This window comes from Lathamus discolor, chromosome Z (genome assembly GCF_037157495.1).
Source record: "Lathamus discolor isolate bLatDis1 chromosome Z, bLatDis1.hap1, whole genome shotgun sequence".
In the NCBI taxonomy this organism is placed as follows: Eukaryota; Metazoa; Chordata; class Aves; order Psittaciformes; family Psittacidae; genus Lathamus; species Lathamus discolor.
The window spans coordinates 51,653,464-51,675,595 of NC_088909.1; positions in this window are offsets into that span (position 1 = coordinate 51,653,464).

Consider the following 22,132-nt stretch of genomic DNA (forward strand, 5'->3'; position numbering starts at 1 on the left):
GTGGTGAGGCACTGGAATGGGTTTCCCAGAGAGGCTGTGAGTGCTCCACCCCTGGCAGTGTTCAAGGCCAGGTTGGACAGAGCCTTGGGTGACATGGTTTAGTGTGAGGTGTCCCTGCCCATGGCAGGGGGTTGCAACGAGATGATCTTAAGGTACTTTCCAACCCTAACTATTCTGTGATTCTATGATTCTATGAAAGTCAAAAGTGACCTGTTTGTTTTGGATTCTTCTCTAACAGGATCTGGAATCTTCAGTAACCAGGATTTCTGTGTTAATGAAATGTTGTGTACTCATTATTTTGTAAAAAGATTTAGAGTATAAATTTTCTTATAGCCTGCATGAATACAGTAATTCAACACTTTCTAACCAGGTTATCCAGGAAAAATCAAAACTTTGCGGTTAACCAATTCTGGCTTGGGTAATTAAAAAAAGTAAAATATGTAAGTCAGCATTTGCTGGGTGATCCATACAGCCATTCTCTTTCTTAAGTCTCGTGTAAATATATGACCAAACAACCTTTCAGTAAGGAGTAATGCTTCAAACTGACATATCATGTTCTACTAAAGAACTGGAAACATACACAGTTCTCACGAGTCACCTCTCAGTTTCCTTTTCTTGATATATTTTCACCAATTATAAAATAAAACAGAAAGCGACTGGTTTGTCCAAAGTTATGCTGGGAGTCACACCAAGCCCTGAGAGAAAGAAAGAAAATCCCCTTTTCATTTGGTAAATTGCAAAACAGCCATCTTGTGACTGCTAAAACTAGGCTCTTTTCTGCTGTCTTAGCATCTACTGATCTAGCGGCACATTGCCTTATTGGGATTGCAGATAAAGCAGATGGTTAGCCTTGGGGAGAGATAATGTTGTTTTAGAACTATCTGAATGTCTCAGCATTCACATTTTTCTATCCCATTCTATATGAGGAAAGATTAAAAGAACAAATGTAGAAGGCTTATGAATGGAAAATAATAGAGACTTGTCCACTCTAACTATTCATGAGTACTATGAATAAAATGCATTTAATATTTGGAAATCTTTAGAGTTATATGTGTATTTTAAGGACTTCCTGTATTAAAAAACAGGACAGGCGAATGTCTTTATTGCTTCAGAGCACTGCAAGGATTCATTTAAGAGGTGTTGCAAAAAAAAACCAGCTCAGTTACTCGACAAATGTCTGATGATACTGGGTAGAAAAAGGAAATTCTTTTTTGTTCTCTTGATCAGCTGGCAAACCACACAAGGTCCCTGGCGAAAGAATTCTTCCCTTTGATTGGGCATGGTGGTCAGCTGGAGAATGCATCGGGAAGGCACTGGGCTGATATGAGGCGTGTTAAATTCAGCAAGGTCTCTTTAGGCTAATCAGACTATTTCACGTCTTGCCTTCTACTGCTGTAAATGATTGTATCTATTCTGGCAAGCAATAACACAGGCTGTTTTATTCTTAGGAGCTCTACGTCTTCCTTCCTCCAATCAGTATTGCCTATGATGATTTTCCTGGTACTGCACCTCAGCAAACTCTACATGAAACAATTCCTCAACTGCCTGCAGGTGGGCCACCTTTTCTTCTTCCATGATTTCTAGAAGAGCTCCAGAGTTTCTGACATCAACACCACGAGCATCAGTTTGAGTTACACGTCAAAGTCCAGCACCTGAGGCTGCAAGTCAGGGAAGCAAAAGTAAAGGAATCTTGATCACAGTCTCTCTTCACAGCTTTGCAAGGAGAACAGAGAACCAAAAGAAGGACTTGCAATAAAGGCAGTACTGTAGAGTGGAGCTACTGGCCCATGTCAGCTTCATCAGCAGTTACAGTGGGAACTATCCTTGACTGAGATTAGCATATTTGGCCCGAAGCCTATGGCAAGATTACCAGAATTCATTCTACTGGTTGAAGAGTTCTGGCTGATGTAGTGGAGCACAGAAAGCAACTGCTTGAGGAGGTCGAGATTGCTCTAGGCAACTGTCAGCCTCCCTAGGGGAACACAAATGTAGTATGACACCACTGCATGGATTCAGTGGATGCTGCTTCTCTGTAGAAGTGCATTTCCATTAAACTCACAGAAATGGTGCTACTGCTAAAAAGAGAAAAGTGTGTGCTTTTCCCACTGACTTATCAGAGCTACCATTCAAAAATCCCTACAGGCAGTTCAGCATGAGGTTAATTTTAAGATCTGGACCAATAGCTCAGCACTGCAGAATCCCATGTCATTGTGTAGATCAACAACATTAATAAGTCCTATAATGTTTCACTGGAGGCTTTCCTAAGGCATATGAAACCCTGCGGTGTTGTGCAGCTTCTAAGGTATTCTAAGTCAGCTTTTAAGTCTCCTGCTTTTCACTTAAAAAGCATGGTGCTGTTTCTCATTTCCATGACTGATCTACACCAGAATGACTACCTTCACTAAGACACTGCAACCTATTTCTCTTTCTTATGAAAGCAATTTTGTGAAGCAACCTTAAAGGCCTTAAAGAAGTGTTCTGACCAGAGAAATGATTTCCTATGTTACTTTCCCTTCAAATCCAATCACACAGCAGAAAAAGTTAAGTAATAGAAATGACAGGCTCTTTAATGAGGCTGTCAACTAGCAGGAAAACCCCAGTGCTCTATTAGTCACTTCATAATAGTGGGACTGCCTGCAAAGCTTACTCTTTCAGTCCTAATTTGCCCTGTTTGCTTGGCTTCTCCAAAGTTAGCACCCCTTTCCCATAGAGGTCAGCTAAAAGAATTTTTGAGGGGATGTTTTAGAGGAAGTTCTGCAATATCAAGAGCTTCAGATAAGGCTTTGAGCACTGTTGCTGAATCCAGAGGGAGCATCCCCATGACTCTGGCTCAAGGAGGCAGGCTGGATTCAGCTACATGCTCTCACAGGTACGCACGCTCACAGGTATCCATCAACACTGTCAGAGCAGGGAGCTGTATGACAGGCATACAAGTATTAGTCTCCTAACAGGACCAAGCCCTTCTCTGCCTTCTGCTCTCCTTCTCACTGTTCTCTCAGTGTCTAAATTCTGCCTCAATGCAGAGGAAAAAAATAAATTAATTTTTCCATAGGCACACAACAAACCGGGTGCCAGTACGAGAGGAACAGAAAAGAAGACAGAAAATGAAAATGCCAATCTTTTCTACATCTAAACCAAGCAGCTTGTCTTCTTTGTACTGTTACCTTGGAGCCCCAGGTAGGTCAAATCCAGTTCCTGAAGTAAGCCTGCAGGGTAACAAGTAGCTGTCACAGCTGGAAGTCAGAAGAAATCATCTTCAAGGTCTCTCCTAGCAGATTGTTCTGGGTTTAGCAGTAGCAGTCATTTTTTGATCCTTGTTAGTAGCTGGTGCAGCTCTGTGTTTTTGACTTTTGGCCTGGGAACAGAGCTGACAACACCGATGTTTTTAGTTACTGCTCAAATGTTTAGACTGGCCTTAGGACTTTGTGAGTCTCATGCTCTGCCAGGGAAGAGAGGAAGCCAAGAGGAAGAAAAGACAGGACACCTGACACAAACAGTGCACCAACCGAGACTCCCTGATTTGCATCCATAAGCTGATCCTTAGACTGGAGAGTCAGGGAGTGATCAGCAGGACCTCCTCACCCTTTAACAGCCCCATCTGGCAGTGCAAAAGTCTAACGGAGAGTGGAGACTGACAGTAGACTATCGTGGCGTGAATGATGTCACACCACCAGTGAGTGCTGCTGCACCGGACATGCTAGAACTTCAGTATGAATTAGAGTCAAAGGCAGCCAAGTGGTATGCCACAACTGATATTGCCAATGCATGGAGGACGATGGCTGAAGTACAAATATGGGGAGGCCTGGCAGATTGACTATATCACACTCCCACCAACCCACAAGGCAAGCGCCATTTGCTTACCATGGTGGAAGCAATCACCGGATGGCTGGAAACATACGCTGTGCCCCACGCCGCTGCCCAGAACACTATCCTGGGCCTTGAGAAACAGATTTTGTGGTGACACGGCACCCCAGAGAGAACTGAGTCAGACAATGGGACTCATTTCCGGAATAACCTTATAGACACTTGGTCCAAAGAGCACAGCATTGAGTGGGTATATCACATCCCATACCATGCACCAGCCTCTGGGAAAATCAAACATACAATGGGCTGTTAAAACTACACAGAGAGCAATGGGTGGGGGAACTTTCAAGCATTGGGATACACACTTACCAAAGTCCACCTGATTGGTCAACACCAGAGGATCTGCCAACAGAGCTGGCCCAGCCCAGTCAGAACTTTTACATATTGTAGAGGGGGACAAAGTTACTGTGGTGCACATGAAGAATTTGCTGGGGAAGACAGTCTGGGTTATTCCTGCTTCAGGTAAAGGCAAACCCACTCGTGGGATTGCTTTTGCTCAGGGACCTGGATATACTTGATGGGTAATGCGGGAAGATGGGGAAGTCCGATGTATACCTCAAGGGGATTTGATTTGAGAGGAAAACAGCCAATGAACTTAACTGTATGCTGTTGCCTGCTGTGTAATACTTTTATAGCCCATTAACTAGATGTCTTCAGGTCACCAGCGACTGGCCCTGACTTCCCTCCGGCCATCATCCCAAGAGAGAATGAACTTTGATAGAACCAGACGAGTTCTGCAGTAAAGGAATGATCTGCATCAGCAGGCAATGATCCAACACTGCACACAGCCTTACCTGCCCTGAAAGAATGTTACAAGAGATGTAACCTGACATCATGGACCGAATGGACTTGACAGCATTATAGGGATTGGTCCATGCACTAAGAAATGTCTCTGTGTGTGTGTGTGCATGTGAATGTATAGATGCAAGAGAGATGGTATATTGAAAATGTGGGATCTGAGCATGACTAGGGGGTGGAATAAGGATATAAGGAATAGATATTGTCCTGGGTTTTGCAGTAGCAGTTATTTTTTGATCCTTGTTAGTAGCTGGTGCAGCTCTGTGTTTTTGACTTTCGGCCTTGGAACAGAGCTGACAACACCAATGTTTTTAGTTACTGCTCAAATGTTTAGACTGGCCATAGGACTTTGTGAGTTTCATGCTCTGCCAGGGAAGAGGGGAAGCCGGGAGGAAGCAGAGACAGGACACCTGACCCAAACTAGCCAAAGAGGTTATCCATACCACAGCATGTCATGCCCTGGAGGTAACTGGGAGTTACCCGGAATGGCACTCTCTTCTCAGTTGGGCTCGTTTCAGCAGCTGGTATCGTATTCTCTTCCCTTGTTATTTCTCTTATTGTTATTATCATTGGTGGTAGCTGTAGTGATTTGTGTTATACCTTAGTTACTGGACTGTTCTTATCTCAACCCATGGGAATTGCACTCTTTTGATTTTCCTCCCCATCCCTCTGGAGAGCGTGAGGGGGGAGGAAGAAAAAAAGAGGTGGGGGGGGGGGGAGTAGAAACTGTGTGGCTGACTGGGTTTGAACCACGAGACAGGTATATAGGTTGGCTTTGGAAGGCACATTCCCTCCATTGTAGAGGTTCTCATTCAGCTCCTTGCACACTTTCTCACTGACAGCATGTTTGAAGACACCCACAGATGACAGCCCTCCTGTATAAAATATAGCAAGGAGATCCTGCAGGGTATGAAGGTAGGCATGGAAGATCAGTTACACTGGTGAAGGAAGGCCTTGTTATAAGCGAACCTTACTTCACAGACAGAAGCAAATTTGGACAGGAAGGCAGACGGAATTCTCATTGAGCTGAGATCTAGCTGTTGTTTTAAGTAGGTTACAGTGGGAGGAGTTTGCTCTTGCCCTGCACTCCTTTTGGACTGGTAAATTCCACTCACTTTCATGAGGTCAGCCTTCCTCCTTTCGAGAGGTAAATGAGGTATGGGTCAAGCCTTCACTTTTAAATCTTGAATTCTGCAATGCCCAAAAGCTAGGCTAAATGCCCAGTGATTGCTTAAACTACAGATGTAATTCCCTGGCAGGGCTTACCAATGAAGCATATACAGCAAGAGCTCTTTTATAGCCCAGGAGTTGCAAGAAGAGGAGAAATAGCATTAGACCTTGCTTTTCCTTATCCTTTGTCAGACATAAAAACTGCATAAAGTTCTGCTCCATGAGGAAGGTCTCGGAGGCATGACAAAGAATCACGGGGAAGATGAGATATGTTGTCAAAGATCTGGCTCCCTCTTTCCTTACAAAGGAGCTAGTTTTTGCTTTTGTTCCCCCATTTAGAAAAAAAGGAAGACCTTGTAGCTGCTATGCGTGAGAAAGATCTGCCAGGGAATTATTCCAGGTATCATCACCATAATGAACTGGCATGTGTGAAGGAGGCTGCAGTATAGGATGTCTACAAGTGAAAATCTCTTTTGCAAATAACTCCAATTTTCACTGAGAAGACTGATCCCTCCTTTAACAGCTAGAGACACTAGAGACACTGTAAGCTCAGACTTTCTACACAGTTATCAGGACAGGATAATAGGTGGAAACTTAATAGTGTTTTGTGTGACCAGCTTTCCATTGCTTTTGGCACCTCTTTGCAAGAAGCTGCTATTACCACTCAGGGTGTTGTAAACTGCAAGGGGCAACTGAAACAGGGTGGGACAAAGATAACGTTCCTGCCCTCATGTGACAGATGAAGAGCTTAGAAGCACAAAATGACCAAGGGTCTATTGGTACAAAGCCTTGGGGAAGCAAGGATTCTTCAGGTAATCATAGAATCATAGAATGGTTTGGGTTGGAAGGGACTTTAAAGATCCTAGGGGATCCTAAGGGCCAGGCAGGGCTGGGATGTTGCAAGGCTAGTGACCTGGTACTGCTGCAGCCTTCAATGCACAGCCAGCCAGCTTAGAGGTGGTCTGTGAAAAAACATTCTATATTCCAAATTGGAGATGGAAAAGAACCATCAAAATTCATTATGGATATTAATTTTAATATGTACGAGAGAGTGACAATATGCAGCCAGTTGTGCTCTGTCTGATGAATTGCTGTCCACTCACATGCAGTGCTTGCAGTAATGTATCATTTTGTTCATTATTTAATCTCATAGCTCTTTATTAGCACATCAGATTTTATGGTTATTTCAAGGCTTGTGGAGACATGACTAAAAGTTGTATGCAACATCCCTCACCACGTGATGCAAGGAGGCCTCAGTTCAGCAAGTTCACAAGTGGAGTGCTCTTGCTTTACCTTCCATGAACGGCCTATGCCACATCTCACCTTTTTAATTTGTTTTAAAAGCCTTTCAACCAGAGAGACTTCCTTTTTTCATGTCAAATTGGCAGTGGCCTGTGTCCCTGAATGCAAAATGGCTTCCTTTTGACTTGCATTGATGAAAGCCAGGGTAAATGGCTTTTGAGGAGACTCCTCAAAAGGTTTGTAGTAGGTCATGAGTAAGATAACTTCTAGACACTAGTTTTGCTTTAAATCTTTCCCCTCCTTCAAATCAGTATTTTAACCCAAAATTTCAATTGTGAGAAGGGACTTCTAAATTAATCTCAGAGAACATGGCAACCATCACATTGAAACAGATCAGCTAAGATGCTGGATGGCGTATCTCTTTAATCAGCTCCACTGAGCTCAGTGGTATTTTCCTAGTGCTTCAATGACATCAAGTAAGATCCCTTGTACAATCAGAACAAAACGTGAACAAAACAAACTGGCACACAGCAATTAACTGACAATGCCTAATATGAAGTAAGAACAGACTTGCAGTGCTGAGTGTGAGATAAAAACATTGTAGCTGGTAACTCCAAAATGTATTCTGATGTGGCTTGAAATGTGAACTTAAGCATGTGGCATTTTCTCTTGTTTATTTTGTTTTGTTGGATTTTTCTTTTTTGTTGTTGTTGTTTCTTTAGTTTTTATTTTGTTGGTTTTTTTTTTTTAAGCATTAATTAAAAATTGAGAATTTTAAAATAAAGCAAGTTGCTTTAGTTCACTTTTTATGTTTCTCAGTGTGATAAAGTTGTATCAAGATAATGCTTTTCATTACGTTAATGTGCTGGAGATGCTTAAGAAATAGGGATGATGGGGAAAGCATATTTTGACAACTTCAGTGACAATGTCACCCTGATAAAATATAGAAAGGCGACTACAGAAGTGCTCTTTATACCTTCGTTAGTTTTCTGATATACACACACTGCATCTCATGTTTGTACACCAGAACAAAATGGGTATGTGAGTTTGCCTCTGGATTTGGAGTTAAAAATGAGGTGCCTGTATGAACAGAATCCAGAATTGTTTACTCTTGAGAACATGCTTAAGTAGTGCTTTAGACTGGAGTAGCCATTCTGCATGGTTTTGGTTGCAATTTCTCAGCATGACAAATCATAAAATCCTGTGAATCGTAGAATGGTTTAGTTTGGAATGGGCCTTGGAGATCATGTAGTTTCAAGCCCCTAGACCAAGTTGTTCAAGCCCCATCCGAACTGGCCTTGAATACTTCCAGGGATGGATATACACAGCTTCCCAGGCCAGCCTGTTTCAGTGCCTCACTACCTTCATAGTAAAGATTTCTTTTGTAATATCTAATCTAAATCTCTCCTCTGTCAGCTAAAAGCCATTCCCCCTTGTTTTATCACTATATGCCCTTGTAAAACATCCCTCTCCAGATTTCTTGTAGGCCTTCTTAGGTATTGAAAGATTGCTCTAAGGTCTCCCTAGAGCCTGAACAAGCCCAACTCTCTCAACCTGTCTTCACAGGAGAGGTGCTCCAGATCCTTCCTGTTTTTTTTAGAATAGTATCTTTCCAGCCTCACATTGTTGTGTAACTTCAGTGCTTTAAAATCCTATTCTACTGTGGGTTTTGTGGGGAAACTGCAGTTTCAGTTCCTCTCCAATTCTGCAAAGGAAAGTAGTAGGCAAAGAATATATAACCATTTTGTTTCATTCCATCTGGTGTGCAAGTAAGCTAGAGTCAACTATAGGTGTTGACTTTGAGTTATTTTCTTCAAGAGGAAAGAAATAGGGAACCTTGCTCATGCAAATAGCTACACAGTCTGTTGTCACAAAATTGTATTCTCCATTGTAAATGTGTAGTCCTGGGATGGTTGGAAGGGTAGTTTTATCAGTGTTGGGAAGGATAATAAACAAACAAACCAAAAGCAAACCTTAGCATTATGTAATTCCTGATGTCTCTTGAGTGCAGATTGAACCTTGACAGTTCCTGAACAGTGTGGATAAGGAATAAATCCACCGGTTTCTGACATTTTGCATAGTGCTAGTGCTAGCAAACATACCTTTTCTTCTCAGTCAGTTTAGTATGGTCTTTAACAAGCTGTAGGTGAAGTTTTGATTTTGTTAAAGGATTGGTTTCTACTCTTCCTGGACAGCATTTCTATTCAGTGTAACCTTTCAGACTGAACACTTCTAAACGGCTGTGGCCTATGAAGTATTCAGTATGCTTCTTGGTTTTATATTTTGGACTTTGTTCTGACAGATATTGTAGCTTACAGAAGTGAAGCAATGTTCAGCATCAAGACTGGAAAAAGTGTGCACCTTTATGGTTGCAGCTTTCAAGGGCTACATCTGGGAGTGGTTCTGTTTCATGCTGCTCCTTGACAGCAAAATTGTTCCTTGGTGTTGTTGGTTCTGCCTCCAATCTCTAATTTTATTTTTTATATAGAGGTCTATTACTGTAATCGTTCAGCTTTGAGTCCTTAATAACATTTTATCACCAAACCTTTTGTGTCACCCATGACAAAACTGAAATACTTTTGTTTTGGAAGTAGAGACAGTTCCAACAAAGCAGATGAGAAGTATTCATTCAGATAACTAAAAAAATGTGTCCTCGGATTCCACCCTTTGTGTCTCTTCTTTCCATTTAACCAGTAACAGGACATAGTGATAGCGGATTCGTTGTTGTCACAGTGTGTTCTTGACAGTGCTACATTTATATGAAGAACGCAGGTGAAGAGGTGAGATACTTCTAGATGTTTTCCAGGAAGGTGGCAGCACATTTCCTGAGTTGGAGGGAGCAGTTGGTTAGCCTGAATTCAGTTCAGTTTATCTAAATACTTAAATATTTTCCAGATTCCCATTAGCTGGAGTATAGTAAAAGAACCCTTTCAGTTTCATGACACAGAAGAATTTTGGGCATCCTAGAAAAACCCCCCTCTATGAAGCTGGAGAGAGGAGTGAGAATCTGCGAAACAGCTCCACAGACACCAAGGTCAGTGCAAAAGGAGGGCTGGAGGTGTTCCAGGTGCTGGAGCAGGGATTCCCTGCAGCCCGTGGTGCAGACCGTGGTGAGACAGCTGTGCCCCTGCAGCTCATGGAGATCCATGGTGGAGCAGATATCCACTTGTAGCCTGTTCAGGATCCCGTGCTAAAGCAGGGGAATGCCTGAAGGAAGCTGTGACCCCATGCGAAGCTCGCACTGGAGCAGGATCCTGGCAGGAGCTGCGGCCCAGTGGAGAGAAAAGCCCTCACTGGAGCAGGTTTGCTGCGGGACTTGTTACACCACCGTGCCCCACGCTGGAACAGTCTGTTCCTAAAGGATGCACCCCACGGAAGGGACCCATGCTGGAGGAGTTTGTGAAGAGCTGTAAGCTGTGGGAAGGGCTCACACTGGAGAAGTTAGTGGAAGACTGTGTCCTGTGGGAGGGACCCCACGCTGAAGAAGGGAAAGAGTGTGAGGAGTCCTGCTCTGAGGAGGAAGGAGCAGCAGAGACAAAACTTGATGGACTGACCACAACCCTCATTCCTCATCCTCCTGCACTGCTGGGGGAGGAGGGAGAGATTTCAGGAAGAAAGGAGGGTGGGGGAAGATGTTTTAAGATTTAGTTTTACTTCTCATTGCCCTACTTTGATTTACTTGGCAATAAATTAACTAATTTCCCTGAGGCAAATGTTTTGCCTATGATTGTAATTGCTGAGTGATCTCTCCCTGTCCTGATATCAACCTTATATCCTTATTATGTTTATATCCTGCCTTTTGTTACTTTTTCTCTGACCCGTTCAGCTGAGTAAGGGTGTGATAGAGAGTCTTGGTGGGCAGCTGGCTTCCAGCCAAAGTCAACCCACGGCACTTTCCCATACACTCTCTCTGATGAGGGAAGATGAAATTTATCTTCTCCAAATATAAGTTTATTAAAAAAATAAAGGGTGGGGGAGGAAATAGGAACTGTCAAAGTTGGGCAGTGTTTTGAGGTGTAACTGATTTTCTAGTTTCATAAATGAAACAGTATTTTTTCTTCTGCTGTAAGACAGACATAACTGATATATTTGTGCGCATAGAACACTGCAACTACAGTCTTTGTCAGTTCTGATAGTCCTGGGTATTATCTAGTGAAAAGAAAATAATTTTTTTTTTCTCCTGTCTTTCCTGCTCTTTTCAAGACATCAATCTAATCCTTTAATAAATATATAGATGGATCCTCTTAGAGATGTAGCCAGACTGATTAGTTTTGTAGTTGCACTCTTCTTCAAGAAGCAATGTGGGAACTTCCTCCAGAGATCTATCTAGCTCAACTAGTCCAGCACCACAATGCTATTTTTTGGCACAGTGGTGATCAACAGATGCAGAAACCCAGGATGTATGCAGAATGAACTTTCTTGGACCTTGACCTTTCCTCTGAGTTTGAGTTAAAGCTGCTGGAATGTCAGTAGGATCTGATGACTTAGAACAGTTGCTTTCTGGTTCTTTTCATACATGAAGATTGCAGCAGCACTTGATCACCACTCATGAATTTCTCCTTGCTGTTCACCCCACTGTTGTGCTCTAATAAAGAAGGCTTTGCTAGAATGAGCCCATGTGGAGACAGCTTCAGTTTTTCCCTAATGGCAGGGAAGCAAAAACTTTCTACTTTATGCTTACCTCTTAGCTTAACTACAACTGGGTGAGATCAATGGCAGCAGCAGCAAGGAAAAATAAAATAAAATAAAAATAATAGAAGAGAAATCCTCATCTAATAGGGCTTAGCTCTGCTTTTGGAGGAGGCATCTCCAGATGGCAACTGAACATTGCTCCAGGGGAACTGTTATCTGAATTTCATTGAGAGTAGGTCTAGAAGGGAGACTCACAAATGAATGATTGCTTCCATTTCAGGATTTGACAGCAATCTTTTGAGTGACTTCTGTGGAGCCTCAAATTCTCCTTAATCCTACAGAATATTGGCAGAACATTCTTCAAATCTCACCCTTTTCCATAGCAGCCTTTTTATTTACATAACTCTTTCTGTTGTACTGCCAGATTCCTTTTTGTACCTTCCATTTTAGATTCACTCATCCATTTTGTTTATTCTCAGGATCATATGTGAACTGATGTGTTTAACAAAGATGCTAAAAAGGAACCCTTTTCAACGTGTGGTGTTGTTTTTCCAGAATGAATTCTCTGTAAGGCATCACCTTGTTGTTAATATTTTTCTTTCCCCTGCTGATTATTTTTATTGGATTTTCTAGAATAGAGTAGTGCTTACAATAAAGGTGATAAATACTGATATGTGAAACTGACATGAATATGATGAAGCAGCATGAGCATCTGGATTTTCAGCAAGTTACAGCTTTGTGCTATTAGGTAGCTGACATCTGTCACAGAAATGGAAAACAAGAGGTATTTTCTGTGAGGGATGAAAAAATGAAGGAAACTGAAGCACCACCTTCAAAAGCCTGTGCATATAGAAATATTTTCACTGAAAGGACTGAAGAATTTACAGGTAATCCTATGTTATCGATGTGGATACTTGTTAAGATTTTTTTTCTTTTCTTTTTTTTTTTTTGAAAGAAACAATGTTAAAAAAAAGAAGCTGAGGGTGGGTAGGACCAGAACTCAACACTTTAGCTTCTAATACGTAGCTGTGCAAATGTTAAAGTCTAGAAATTGAATACTGAAACCATTGAATGACACCTATGCTATATTTCTTTCATTTTACTGGCACCATGTCTGCAGCCATGAAGAGGGCACCTGCCTGTCAGTACAATGTGCGGAAACTGTAGGTCTGTGATCTAAATTAGAGCCCAAGCTCTTGAAAAGACCCAGCTAGCTTGGAACTCTTGGGGTGAAGGAAACACCTTTAGTTTCAGTTCTTTCTCAGTCTGCAATTCCTGAATAAGCAGCCTTCTATGAGGACAGGTGATTCTGCAGCCTTTTATGGAAGACTGCACTCATCTCTTTTACAGACTAGCAGAAGACAGTAGTGCTGCTTTTCAACTGGTTCTTTAATAGCTTAGGAGTTGGCCCACTCACTCACAGAGTGAAAGACTAGGGCTCAATGCCTCATCAGCTTAAGGGTCTATGAGTCTGTGTATATCATACACAAGGAGAGTCCTTAACTACAAACATGCAGACTCATTTAGGGTGAGGCAATTTCCATTTATCTGTTGGGAGAATGTACCCCATGCAACAAAGAAATTCAACTTCAGAATGACAGCAAAAAAGAAAGAAAAGAACCTTCACTGTCATCTACTTCTTAAAGTATTTATCGAGCAAACAAGCACTTTTTATTCTGCTCCCACTTACAGAGATAAACCTGTATTTTTACTTCATATAAAATACTGTAAAAGCTTCGTTGTGGGTATAATGGTGTATTTCATCTGTGCTTTCAGCTTTAAACTGAATCAAGAATTGGGCCACATGATGAATAAATTATCATATACTTTTCTCATAATTTTCCTGTTTCACCAGAGGTGGAAAAATCAGACTGCTTCTATAGTTCTCTGAATTAACCTTTTATATACCACATCTAATTGCATTGAGCAAAACATTTTTGCCTGCTTTGGACTCATTTCTATAATAACACCAAGTGTAAACTGGTTTTCTTACTGCTTTTGGTAACTCTTCAGTGTATATCTAGAAGGTCTGGACCTCATTAAATAAAGCTCTTCACAGTTAAAGGACAAGAGACAAACCTTTTAATAGACTATTTCTGTTCTAGCAAGTGCTAGATGCACAGAGGTGATTAAAGAACATTACAACTTGATTTACAAATTGATGCACAATGAAATCTATAAAATAATGATTTCCTGACACAGACAACTCAGTTAAAAGGTGTGAATAAGGAATGGGCATATTAAGTACAAAACCATTCCTATCCAGATTTACAGCATACTGGACAATGGATTTTGGCAACATCATCTTTCTTTCATAGGCTTTCAGAAATAGTTTGTCTTGGGAAAGGAGTGCGAAGACATAACTAAAATGGTTTAGGAAAAATCTGAGGCCAAATAATACACAAAATCTCACTGCTGTTTTACACCTATTTCTTAAAAAAGAAACAAGAAAAAAACATTATGCATCACATCAAATTATTTTACAGAAACTATTTTTATTATGAAAAATAGCTTTCACAGAATAATTTCACATGATTAAATATGGTTTCTACATAATACACATAGATAACGTGTTTCCATCTTCATAATATTTATGAAGAAAAATGATCCACAACTTCTACCGGCAAGGTAAAAAATTTCCAGGAATACCTATGGACCTTGGATAAACAAATATCTGTATTTACTGCTGGTCTATTAATAAAATGCATATTTCTTGTTATAAATATACAAACTTTTAAAAAAATTATACATAATTTCTAATACATGTCACTGGGAAGGCTCCCAAAACCTTTTCTTCCTAAATGAAATACAAACAGGTATTGTCAAAAAGGATGCAAAGTGATATGCATATGAGGATAATGTTACTGCTTCATATCTTATGATTCAAATAAAATTAAATTGTTCCATGAATATCAGAGCTCATAAAACCCAGTCTTTTACTGATCTTAATTCTTCCTGCACTAGATCCACTAAGTACAGCAGTTCACCTGTTCTGCAACAATTTTGCTGCTGAATTAATCCTCTGCTCCCTTTCTGACCCCAAATTAGCACCACTTTTCTTGTGAAGGCTCTAAATAATTTCTTATATCCACCTAAATTTCTTCTTCCCTCTTTTTTGTTGGCTGCCTAAGAAAGGGGATGAATGGTGTAGGGTAACAAAGGTGATTGGACAACAAATGTGAAGAACAAATCATAGTTACTAAAATCATACTTTCATACTATCATACTTTTTTTTCTTAAAAGTACAGATTAGGGCCTTCTCTAACACAGCTGAATTTGTAGAAATTTCATATCTTAGTGCTTATGGGAGGAAAGCTAAAAATCTGTAAGGTACTGTATGAAAACAGTCTGTGTAATAAGAGATCATAGAATCATAGAATCATAGAATCATAGAATAGTTAGGGTTGGAAAGGAACTCAAGATCATCTAGTTCCAACCCCCCTGCCATGGACAGGGACACCTCTCACTAAACCATCTCACCCAAGGCTTCATCCAACCTGGCCTTGAACACCGTCAGGGATGGAGCACTCACAACCACCCTGGGCAACCCATTCCAGTGCCTCACCACCCTAACAGGAAAGAATTTCCTCCTTATATCCAATTTAAATTTCCCCTGTTTAAGTTTTAACCCATTACCCCTTGTCCTGTCACTACAGTCCCTGACAAAGAGTCCCTCCCCAGCATCCCTATAGGCCCCCTTCAGGTACTGGAAGACTGCTATGAGGTCTCCACGCAGCCTTCTCTTCTCCAGGCTGAAAAGCCCCAACTTCCTCAGCCTGTCTTCATACAGGAGGTGCTCCAGTCCCCTGATCATCCTCGTGGCCCTCCTCTGGACTTGTTCCAACAGTTCCATGTCCTTTTTATGTTGAGGACACCAGAACTGCACACAATACTCCAGGTGAGGTCTCACAAGAGCAGAGTAGAGGGGCAGGATCACCTCCTTCGACCTGCTGGTCACGCTCCTTTTGATGCATCCCAGGATCCGGTTGGCTTTCTGGGCTGCGAGCGCACACTGCCGGCTCATGTTCATTTTCTCATCGACCAGCACCCCCAAGTCCTTCTCTGCAGGGCCGCTCTGAATCTCTTCTTTGCCCAGTCTGTAGCTGTGCCTGGGATTGCTCCGACCCAGGTGTAGGACCTTGCACTTGTCATGGTTGAACTTCATGAGGTTGGCATCAGCCCACCTCACAAGCGTGTCAAGGTCCCTCTGGATGGCATCCCTTCCCTCCAGCTTATCAACCGGACCACACAGCTTGGTGTCATCAGCAAACTTGCTGAGGGCACACTCAATCCCACTGTCCATGTCAGCGATGAAGATGTTGCACAAGACCGGTTCCAACACCGATCCCTGAAGGACACCACTCGTTACCAGTCTCCAGCCGGTAAAGATCATTCTTTATGTTTTATAGCTGTGTTCCAGAATAATTGATGGACCTGTTGTTTTGTCTGTTTGAGTCTGTGTGATCCAGTCAAATTCTGAATTAATTCATCAGCATTTTATCTGAGTTTGATGACTGGGCTTTACATTTAGCATAATTTTCTTGCAGCTAAAAAACTCATAGTTTATTCTAGCTTCATGAAATTCCTGGGTATCAATCACAAATGTGTTGCTTCAATAGTGACCTGACAATTTTAGTAATGTTTGGGCGTTACTTACTTTCTAGAAAGTTGTTAGCATATATTTCTGTTTAACTCTGGTGGCATGAGTGCAAATCAGTATTCTTACTGATCTTATTTATGAACTTACAGTTCATAATGTGCCTCAAATATTAGTCCAGCTGTGAGATTCCTTAAAAAATTTAATGTCTGATCTTTAACACAATACTCAGCAGGCATGAAACTACAGAAGACAAAAACCAAGGCCTGAAACAGCTATATTAAAGTCTGCCAATCAAACCCACAGAATGCATTGCTCTATAAAAAAGATCATGCAGTGTCAGATGTGCTTTCAGACTTGCAAGAACCTGACCACTCCCTAATTCTTTACCTTTGCAGGAATCCTTGTAATTGAGATGAGAAAATATCTAATCATCTTGTGTCTAGAAGGCTTTTGTTCCAAAAAAAAAAAGGACATTTTTTTCAGCAATTTTTGTTTTGTTGATCATCTAATCAAGTTACAGATTATTATGAAAAATTGTAACTTAGAGTTGAATGTGTCTTGTTCAAGGTTATAATAGTTTACATAAATACTCAATATTTTGTTTGCCGTTCACATTATTTTCATCCCACCGATTTCATCCCACCACATAAAGAAAAATAAATTAATCAGTTATTCCTTTAGAAATCGTAAAAGTTTTTATAACTTTAACCTGGCTTGTTGTCTGAAGTGAAAAGTAGAATATGAAAAAAATATTTTGTTTAATCAGCATGAAGAAACAGCACAGGTGATGGGCACAAATTAGTGACAATCAGAAAATGTGTTTTTGTGGTTTCAAGTTCCTTTAGAAATCACAGTGTGCACAGAAATACTTTAATTTGAAGGGTATATCACCTGTGAGACTAGAGTTCATGAATCTCTCAGTTTCTGTTATGAAGCAGACTACAGAATTCATTGTGTATGTAACCAAATGAACCAGGGTCCCTCTCAGGTGGTCTTTTTTTCCCCAAAATTTTTCTTTTTTTTTTTTTTTTTCCCCTTGGCCAGTCTCATTCTAAGTAATTGATCTGCATTTCAGAAAAGCCGTCAGCTCCTCTGAAACACTGCCATTCAGCAAGTTCAGTGATCAGTGAAAAGAAAGTGACTGGCCTCTACACTGAATTGAATAAGATCATAATTTGGGCAAGAGTCCATGAGGGTTTACTGATGATGTTGTATTTCAACTGCATATTTTCATTTATATCTACTGACTAGTGAATCAAATCATTCAAGCTTGTGCAACTCCTTAGCAGGCTTTAGTAGGCTTTTGACTGCAGACTTATACTGGTGATAATTAGTACTGGCAATCTATCTGAGTATTAACATGTCTGGTTTTCCATGACAAGACAAATCACTCTAAGGCACACTTAGAAGATGACTGATAAGACTAGTAAGGTGAAACCTGTTGAAGAATATCTCTGGGTTGTTTAAGGCTGTATCTGGAATACATGCTGGTATATAATTAAACTTTCTTTCTTCAGCAATTCGGTGCCAACAAAACATGGCATGTGACAACTAAGAGACAGCATCCTTTCTTCTTTCCTACCAGTGACTGCATGTCGAGATAACAATGCGTAGATGCGCTTAGTGAACAGAATAAGCATTACAGGCAAGCAGTTACAAATGTGTAATGTAATGGTTCTGCTATGAAATATGTAATGCATTACCCTCACTATGCCACTTTTCTGGCGTGCTTGAAAGATTTCAGCTCATGGTGCATTACAGGTGCTGTGCAAATGTGTATCTATCAAAACACTGAGTAACTACTGAAGGTGGAGGAAGTGGGAAGAAGGCTAGTTTTGTTTGTGACTGACACCAAGCCAAAAAGTTTAGCCCTTAAGAATTTTCATTAACTCTGTGATCAGTCATATTACTGTTCATGATCCTTAGGCATTTCTCCCATTTCAGAGATTTAAATTTTCACTTAATCTTCTTGTTACGTGGGGGACTGTACTGAGAATGTCCTTGTGACATTCAAGCGTATGGGTCATAGTGGCAACTTCTGTAGCTCAGAAAATAAAGAAAAAGTGCCACTATGAAGCTAACTGTTCTCAGAGGACAGGATTCGGAAGATAAGATGCAGCTCTGTGGTAACAATTGTACGTCAGGGGGCACAGGGTGGCATCGCTGGCGTCACAGTGTTGCACTGCTCCACAGGAGCACAAGAGACCTCTCCAGCCTGCCTCAGAGTACTGCATGCAGTGCTCCGGTACACCATATAGACCTGGCCCAAGTTACTGCTCATCCTGGCAAGCTACTCTGGCCAACAGGGTAGATTGGCTGCAGCCTATTTTTGGTAAAGCACTAGTCATTTCGTAAGAGCACAATAATGCTGATGTCTTGCAGCACAAAGCGATACTGCATACTTTTAGCTTTTTTCCTCACAGGCACCTATGCTAGAGGGAAAGGGATACATTTACATAAATTGAATAAGTGGTTCTTCTAATGAGGATAAAATGGTAAGAATTCTCAGCACTCATTGTTCAAAGTATACACTAAATGCCAGTGGGGATTAAATGAAAAATCCCTCAATTTTTATAACATATATGCAATGTCTATACATTTGATTACTTAACAGTATTACCTTTTAAGAGTGTGGGGCTTCAGAATTCTCAGCTTTATGGAAGATAATGACTTTTAAATTTATTTTTTTTCTCCTTTTTTCTTAGTTGCATGAGGCCATTTCTGAAGGTTTGTAAGGAGTAGGGAATACTCCCCAGGGAGCACCTGTCTTGGAATATCCATTTCTTAAAAATCCAGCTATCTCAAAGCACTTCTCTGGAGGAAGATAGCTCAGTGAAGAAGATGCTTGAAGAGTGCACTTCCCAGCAGTGTGAGACTCATTGATTCAGTACAATTTTGCAGGGTTTTGAAGAAATCTCTTGTCTCACAAGGGATCTGATATAGTGTCATAGCTTGAGTAACTGTGTTTTCTGTCTGAAATCAGTGTTCCTCAGTAGCAACATGGTCTTTGCTTTCTTGATCTAATTCTATTCTCTCTTGTGGGAAAACATTAACTGTATCCATGTATCTCCAGCTGAGCTAGAACAATTGGAAACCAGTACAGATTTCATTTCACAAAATGTTTATGTTAATTCTGTGTTAAAAAGAAAAGTTCTAGAAAATTACTCTAGAAAATAGATAAATTACGAGATAGAGGTTCCACGAATAACCTATATCCCATCCTGCAATGGTCAATAACCTGTTGATCAAAGTGGTCTCTAATGTGGTGCAGTGATCCAGATTCCTGTCACAGCCAGCACCAAACTGTTGTCTGTCTGAAGGCTCTTTGAGTCTCCTGTTACCTCCTTTGATGTTACAAAGTTTTAAGAAGTTGTTCTTTCTGTATTTACTAAAAGGAGTCCACTTGATTTTAAAAAAGAAGCACACAATATTTTTGGCTGATTATAATACAGAATTTCTTGGAAAGCCAATTAAGTGATATGTTATTTTCTCATCAAGTCTTTCTTTACTTTTCATTCTTCCCCTTCCTCAGATACCTAAGGAGTCACACTTCAGTGAAAACATGCTTGCAAATCAATCGTAAACTCCACCTTATAGCACGGGCTTTTTCAAAGGCACATGTTGCCTCTGCAAGGCAAGTATTTATGCATCTCAGATTCTCTATAAAGATGGATCTTGGTTTCAGTATTGGTTTTGAGGAACTCTAGAAGGCTAGTTAGTTTGTCTACTGCTTCTGATGTACTCCAGAAAGTCTGTCTCATCTGCCTTTGGATAATCACAGGTGGCAGATGATCACCACCTGGTGGGTTTGCAGCAGCTAGCTGAGGCTTGTCCTTGAAGATCAGGGATTTAAACAACTTCAGTTCTGTTCCAAGTGAAGAAACATCTCGACATGCAAATGCAAGACAAATCCTAGGCCATACCATGTTTTATTTCCAGTTGTTGACAGTTTATTCTCACTGTTCTCTTTGAACCATAAAAGGTTAGTTACATAGCTTACTGAAGTGTAATGATGAGGAAGAAACTAACATAAAAAAATTTGCTTGTCATTATTCACACTCAAACCTTGTAATAGGAGCAATTACTTTTGTCCATTAATGAATCCAGATCTCAAGGGTAGCTGCTTTTATGTGAGGAAAAAGATATTTCCTATAAAATGTGAGCAGTTTTCCCATGTAAAGACAGAAGTGCAGCGAGGACTGGGGTTGTGGGGACACCTGTTACTCCCAGCTGGAGACTAAGGCAAATGCATGTGCACCATAAGATTAGGATGTCCTCTTTATAAGCTCCTTCTAGTATTCTGGTACAGCTACTGTCTTTCTACCTTGCTTTCTACCACCTTTCATGACAACCGAGTTCTCATAAGGCAAATGATATACATTGATATAAATCTGTTTATTCCAGTAGAGGTGGATGAATCTATAGTCTTTGGAGGGATGGTCTTTTATACATGGATACATCACAGCTTGCACAATTTTATCACTGACATTTTGGCTCCTATAACATATGAGCATCTTGGAGTTGACCTTTTTCATGAAGCAAACCTTGAAGTAGCACCATCTGGATATCTCAGTGTCTTCCTGAAAGAAAATATAGTTCAATTAAACAAAAATGCAGGTGATTAAATGCTGGAGAAATAAATAGATACATAAATAAAAGAGTAAAAGACATTTCCTATGACAAAATTCTGTTTAAACAAAAGTTTATTATCATTTTCTATAGGCATCCAGATTTCTTCCTTTAGAGCATCTACTCCCTTACTTTTGGTTCCTTGGAAAAGCATAGTGTATTTTCTATATTTCTGCACACTTGTACTGTATGTTTACAAGCTCTCTCTTCTGTTTTTCAATGTGCCTTATTTTTTCTGGCAGTTTTCACTGTTTTCTTACCTACCTCATACTCATATTTGTCACAAAATTAATTCCTCTGCGTGTTATGCATTGTTCATCCAAAGAAAGTATATTTGTAAGGATTTCCAGGTAAGATCCACATCATTATCATAAATGGGACCAGCACGTAGTTAAAAGAGCCAAATGTACAGGTATCTCCTGATAAGCAGCATTTATGCTTCTAGTTCCCACTCCCATGTTAAGCCAGTCTGGTCACAAAACTTATGTTGGTAAGATCATTTACTTCAGTGAGTTGCTGGGAACAGAACAAAATGCATATGTCTTTTTGCAAGTCAGTAACAGTTGTCACTTGATTCAGCAATGAGATCTAGCTCTTAAAACAACTCATTTTCAGTTATGACACTTTGAATACAGAACTGTATTTTCAGCGATCATTCAAACATATGACTTTGCCATCTTCAATGCAAAACTACTTATTTGTTTTTATGTTACAAAGGAGAAGGTAAAATACCTTGAACAAGTCACTTGGTGCCTTTCCTACACACTCCTTCTGTCAAGGCATGAGTTTTGGCTTATCAGTATCTCCTGTACTACAAAGGTGAACTCATCGTCACTGCCTCTCTCTGACTTCTCTGACTGACTTCTATGGGAGATATGACAAAAGTGTAAATAATTAAAACAATCCATGTGATTTGCTGGGACATACAGGCAGTTCTGTGAAAGATGACATAATCTGTGTCTGATCATGTACATAATAAAATGCTGGTATGTTTATAGGACAATAAGAAATATCTGATTCCACTAATCTAAATGGCTTTATTGTATTAGTTGAGGTGGAAAATACATATATTGTGATGTCTTAAAATACAGAAGGTTAACATCCAGGACATTGCTGGGAGAAGACATCTCTATGCATTAGTATCCAGTTAAAGCAGGTAATCAAAAAACAAGCCATGGATGACGGAATGGGATTATG